General features: G+C 39.9%; 1 pseudogene; it reads right to left on the bottom strand.

Moving 5' to 3' along the window:
* Nucleotides 1-1,304: 1,304 nt before the first annotated feature.
* Nucleotides 1,305-3,563, bottom strand: LOC148032522 (gibberellin receptor GID1C pseudogene; annotated as a pseudogene).
* Nucleotides 3,564-6,526: the final 2,963 nt, after the last annotated feature.

Here is a 6,526-nt window from a genome sequence, read left to right as displayed (position 1 = left end):
TTGAGGATTTTTATTGTCTAGAATTACCTTCACATGCACAACATGATGCAAATCATGTTGAAATTGATGAGATTTTTTATACGGTGAGTATGATATCTATAGTCATGTTCAGTAAATGTTTTTGGATCATTTTACTAATATATTTTATTTTATTTTAGGAATGACATGTTCAATAAGTATAAGTCATTTATGGATCTTCTTGAAAATAAATTAATTATAATAAGTCCAAGGTCAAATGCTTCAGGATAGGATATGGTAGTTAGAAGTTTTACCCCTAGAGAAAGAGGTGTTAGCAATGTCCTATATTCATTGGGCAACTAAGAGAATTGAAAAATGCAAAGCTAAAGTTAGAGATAAAGAGATCAAAGTGGCCCAATAGTTGAGCCCTTAAGGTTGCTCATTAATACCCAATAGCACACATAACTTATGAATATGACAAGAAATCATTTGAAGGATAGGCCAAAGGAACTGACTCAAGATATATATTCTTAAAGACATGATAGTGTATATTGTTACTAATTGAGGATGATGGTAAACTCTAGCTCATGTTGCATAGTTGATGCATTTACATCTCCATATCCTCCTATCTCTCGATGTTAGAGAAGGGAATAATTATCATCATGCTTTTTTGTTCCATACTCGGGCCACACTTTTTTTCCAAATTGAGTGCCTTTTCATCCCCATGCTCCCATCCTACTTCATCAAGTCTTGGAATACCTTTTTCCCACCACATTCCTTGTCTTCATATTTCTCTAATGCATCTAAATCTTATTCAATATGATTTCTTTTGTTGTATCCTTCACATGTCAATTATTTTGTTACTCTATATACATTTGTCAATGAATAGAAGAATAAGTAAATGTTTTTGTTCGGAGGGAAGCTATCTCCTTACACTCAGTCATGCAAAATGCTTTCAAGATCTCCCATGTATACTTCTTTTGAGAGATGAAGATTTTATTAGGCTCTTGGAAGACTTCAATCTCTAAACAATAGTGCAACCAGCCCAAGTCTGTTATTTCAAACTCAGAGCTCAAAGTCTTTCAAGTCTAATGGATCATATCTTCATAGTCACATATAATAAGAAGGCCATCTACATATAGGACAATCAGTATAGACTTTTCACCATCTATGTAAACATAGAAGGTAGCAATTCAGGCATATCTTTTGAAATTCAAATCTAAAAACAATATATATGTCTGTTGATACCATGCTCTAGGTGTTGAACAATGCGCGAGGGAGACGAGGAACGGAGGAAGAGAGAGGAAAAGAGAGACAAGAGACACCGAAAGTGGAACCCTAGAAGTGTGTCAACTGATCACACATGATAGGAATATATAGAGGGGACCTGGGGCACTATATATAGACAGACTATATATAGCTAACAGGGGCGCTATATATAGATAGACTATATATAGCTAACACCCCCGCTCAAATAAAGGTCCCTTACTATGGATGAAAAAACCCTTGGGGACTCAAGGGAAAAACCCACAGCTCTATATAGGCCTACCATTATATTAATATTCAAAATATAAAAATACAAAGTTGAACTTATGAGAGCCTATTCATAGGCATCAAAGGAGCTACATCACTCGTGATTTACAACATCAACGGAGAAGGAGCTACATCACTCCTGAATTACAACAGCCTATTCAGAGGCATTAAAAGAGCTTTATCACTCCGAAATTCCTGCAACTGAACTTGGGATGTAAGCAGTATATCTGTCACATCAAAACTTAAAGAAAAACGTTACAGTGACATTAGAACAACACAAGGTCTACAGAGACGGTTCGCGATGCCGCTCTATAGACAACATAACACATGTGGGGCCCCATGAATAGAATATAAATAAAATAATTTGTCATCAGCTGGAATATAGATGCTCATCAGCTGGAAAGAATATAAACGTAATAATGTGTCATCAGCTGGAATATAGACCCTCATCAGCTGGAAAGAATATAAGCCTTGAGTGGCAATGCCATACAGGCAATCTAGCAAGTGCTTCCAACCGTGTATGTTGTTGACGATAACATGGAAGCTTTCCTCAGAGCTGAAATAAAATGGAAGAACCTCACAGGCTACTTTGGTGACCAGTTTTCCCAATACTTTGAGTGCTTCCGCACTTGAGTCTTGCGCATTGTTGTCCTTTGTTATGCTTATTCTAATGACCCCCAGAAGCAAGAACATTCCAACAAGACAAAAGTCCTGGAGGATGGATTTTCGCAAAGGGCGAGGGAACCGAAGGTTGTTACATAATGGAGTTGCCAATCTTGAAGAATGTCTAGGCCCCCAATGACCACCAAGCAAGAAGGAAGATTTAGTTCAGCCAACTATGGTGCCAGGGGAGAGAAAGATTACAAGCAAGGTGCTCTTTGTTTTCCCCGATAGGAAGAAAAGCTTGCCAATACCAATCTCTCTCCCTTCTTGTAACAAAATACCTACCATCCAATAATTTCTCTGCAGAAGTCCTCTGTTGTCCTCCAAACATAGACATTAAGAGAATCGTTCCTGTAAGATGTATGCCATCTTCTGAAGCCCTAACTCCAACATTGTGGGCTATGTTCCCCCCTGAACTGTCTCCTGCAAGAATGCACTTGTTTGAGCAGCAACCCAGATAAAGAAGATATTATCTCCCCATGTCACTCCTTGCCCATCTCACACATGTCAATCCATCTTCATATGCTGTTGGATACCTGTGCTCGGGTGCTTGTCTAAAATTGAGGGAAAGCACAACATCAACAGCATTACAGGTCTTTGCTAACCTCCTGCACATCGCATCGTATATGGCACTATTGGCAGAGGAGTGGGCAAAGCTTCCCTCATGGAAAAAGATGATCAGAGGCCTCAATAATGGCATACGTCCTTCATCCTGTACTGATCTTACACCTGTGTCTACATTCAGATCATTAGTACTGCCATTCACAAGGAGATCTACCATCCAAAATAGGTGACCCCACAGGTGAGTTGCTCTTTCTATGATCACATCAACACTAGCAATGCCTTCGACAGGTATTGCGTTTGCAGCTACTTTTCTGTCTAAGAACTCGGCAAGGTGACGGTCAAGAGTTCCATCTGGACTGCGAAGCAGACTGTACAACACCTTGAAATTGAAAATCAGGACATATGTTGTTAAGGGTACAATTGTGTTTGACTGTGTAGAAGCGAGTGCATAGTCTGCAGTAGCTGCGGTAGCCATGGAAGAGTTGCATGAAACCCCGCGAATCAAGAACAAAGGCTGGCTGGAGCACCCGTCTTGGTGAGGCTGGACGAATCTGGCATCCATCCTCCAAACAGGGCAGACGAAGCTCCACCCGTTCCTTCCTCTGCTTCTCCATCGCTTTTTCCCACGCAGGATGCGGGGGACGCAGTACCTCCCACGGAGCACAAGTTAGACGACTCCATCGGTCCTATTGAGGAAGCCAAAGACTTGGAGCCTGCAGCGGAGCATGCCGCTGTCTCGCGTGATACTGTAGCGGAGCCAGATTCACATGAAGCAGATGGTGATGAAGAACTTGCACCTCATGAAAATGACGTTCGTAATTCTAAGCAGGAGGCTGAAAAGCCTGAACAAGATCTTCCACCCGTGTCTTTTTCGCTTGCTTCTGAGATTGTGGAATAGCAGGAGCCACAAAAGCTGGATCTGGAGCTTGAAAAGCAAGAGCCAGAGAAGATGGGCCCAAGCACCTGTCTTGGTGAGGCTGGACGAATCCGTCATCCATGGCATCAGAATGTCTAAGGGACTGCTGTTGTGACGGTCAGCTTCTTCCACCGCAGCGCTAGCATGTGCGTCCCTTCTCCACCAGGGCCTTTGAGCATGCATCCCTTTATCTCCATCTCTCCTTGAGCCTCTGTGTCCGTGTCCCTTTCTCTCTCGCGCGCAGGCAGAGAGTCTCTCTATGGAAGAGTCTGAAGGTAAAAATCTGGAGAGGGAGCGAGCAGGCACGTGCAACAAGCTCCCAATCGGTGCTTCCGCTTCCACTACCGAGAGGTGAGAGCGAGACATGCTCGTTGCCAGCATCTGCACCTCTGCTGCTGAGATTGTCCGCTATTGGGGTTGCAGAGGCTGAGGGGAGTCAATTTGAGGTCACAATAGCTGGGGCATATTTGTGCGCTCTGATATGATGTTGAACAATGCGCGAGGGAGACGAGGAACGGAGGAAGAGAGAGGAAAAGAGAGACAAGAGACACCGAAAGTATAGGGGCTTATTTCAACCCATTCAATGGCTTCTTTAGCTTAAAAACTTTGTTCTCAAAACCGGGGAGCTCAAACCTTAGTAGTTGAGCCACACATACATCCTCTTGAAGTCACCATTCAAGAACTCAAATTTAATATCCATTTCATAAATTGACCGCTTCTTATGAGTGGATACTGCAAGTTTTGTGTGAATAGTAGTCATTCTAGCAATTGCAACAATTGACTCTTGAAAATCAAATCCTTCAACCTATGAAAATACCTATGCAACTAGTCTAGATTTTTACTTTTTTAATCTTCCAAAAGCCTTGTACTTTACCTTTCAAAGCCACCTAATGCTAACTAGCTACTCTCCGTTGTTGTGTCGCTATGTGGACACAATATGAAAAAACTAGGAGTGCATCATCATCTAGCTTTCTTATGAATCCAGAGAGTAAATGTCATCTTAGTCAATAGTCTTAGTCTCCATAGTATGGTTAGTTACAAAATATAGGATTTTTGGACAAGTTAAACCTACTTTTAATATTTTGGATATTATTTCTTATAAATATCCTAAAAAGGTGTAGAAAACTTCTAGAATAGAGTGACATGCAAAAATAAAGTGGCTTTTTAATGAGTTTTGGGAGATCTCATGCAAAAAAGAAGGGGCTTCCAAATTCACTCGGTATGCGATCACAGTTTTTATAGGCATCAAACAACACTCCCAGAACAAGGAGAAGATGAAGGAGCAATCTAGGAGAATTTTGAGTAGGTATCGTAGGGTTTTACCCCCCTTTTAGAGCCAACAGAACCAATAGATTTGCTATTTAATTAGTAGAGAAGAAACTATTTTTTGGTGCGTGTCTTTGCTCTAGTAGGGAGCTCTAGGAGATCTAATGCTTGGAGATTACTTTTGAGTAGTCTCAGACAATGATTTTTTTAATCTTCTTAGGTTCTATCAATACATAGTGCTTTGATTCATTGATATTCATCTTTATCTTGTGTACCTCCTGTCTATTTTTTTTCTTCTCTTCTATCTCATATTATCTACTTCTTTCTCTCTCTAATCTTTGGTGGATATGACTTTTCGACTAAAACCCCTCCAACATTGGTGAACTTGATGTGAAAGATTATCAAAAGGAAAGATATGATGGGAGAATCTTCAAGCACGATTTCCAATGATATTTTACAACAACAAGTAATGCAAAATATGATTATGCTTATGCAGGTACAAATATAACAATAGGTGATGCATGCTTTTGATCAAATAAAAATTGTTGTGATGAGTGCTCTGCAAGCAGTAGAGTGTGAGATGAAGTTATTTAATGGCAAGAATATATCTATATATTTTCATACCTATGCTCAAAAGATGGAGTACTTTGGGGTGGCTCAACTTGCATGGAGCCAGTATTTTGTACGAGGATCACTATTTATGGATTGAAAGCACGAGTTATTGAATTGTACATGTAGGATGCTAACTAGATAGCTTTCAAGAAGACACTCATGGAAGAATTTTACATTGAAGACACTAGTTTGATTACCTACAAGACTTTTGAGGAGTGGGTTCTAAAACCCAATAAAGGTCTTGTGGCTACAAATTTATTAAGATAATTTGAAAGTTGGTTTCAATAGTAGACCTTGTCTAATGATTTATTGTGATAGTTTGTAGCATGAAATGAAGGATTGTGTTGCTTATCAGGAGTCCTTGGCCATGAGAGCTCACCTTTTGGAAAGATGGCAAGATCCATACACAATAAACTAGATTGCCTCTTTCTTTGAATTTTGGAAAGAGAGGTATGCAAAAGTTATTAAAAGACTTGGTTGTTCGAAATGCTTATGCAGTTGTACATGCTTCTACTTTTGATCTATAGTTGGATAGAATGCATGGCCAAGTGACGACTGGTCCAAAGGATACAATATGGACACATGCTTTGCATGTAGTTGAAAAGAGGAAAGTTATTGATAGTAAAAGTCTCATGTAGGGCAACACATTCATGACATAATTGGCTAGGAATCATCGATAGATGCATATTCAGTGTATGCATATTTAGAAAAGGTGCAAAACACGGATGTACTTATTGAAGAGAAATAAAAGAGAGATGAAAATAATGCAGGGACATCTAAGAGAGTGATAAGAAAAAGTGTGGATTACCCTAAAGCTACAAATCAACCACCTCCTAAGCATGTAATAAAAGAGATTGTACATGAGCAAAAACATGATAGTAGATAAGAGGTCAAAAAGAAAGGCAAGAAGTTGGGATATAAGCTGCAGTCTAATATTGAGATAGTCACAGATCTTAAGAAGGTTCTGAAGAACAAAGTTTGAATAATTGGGTGGAATTCTCCTTGGCAGAGGTG

This window comes from Lygodium microphyllum, chromosome 8 (assembly GCF_053477565.2).
Source record: "Lygodium microphyllum isolate KBCC chromosome 8, Lygodium_microphyllum_v1.1.10, whole genome shotgun sequence".
Lineage (NCBI taxonomy): Eukaryota > Viridiplantae > Streptophyta > Polypodiopsida > Schizaeales > Lygodiaceae > Lygodium > Lygodium microphyllum.
This window is presented reverse-complemented; position numbering and strand designations above follow the sequence as displayed.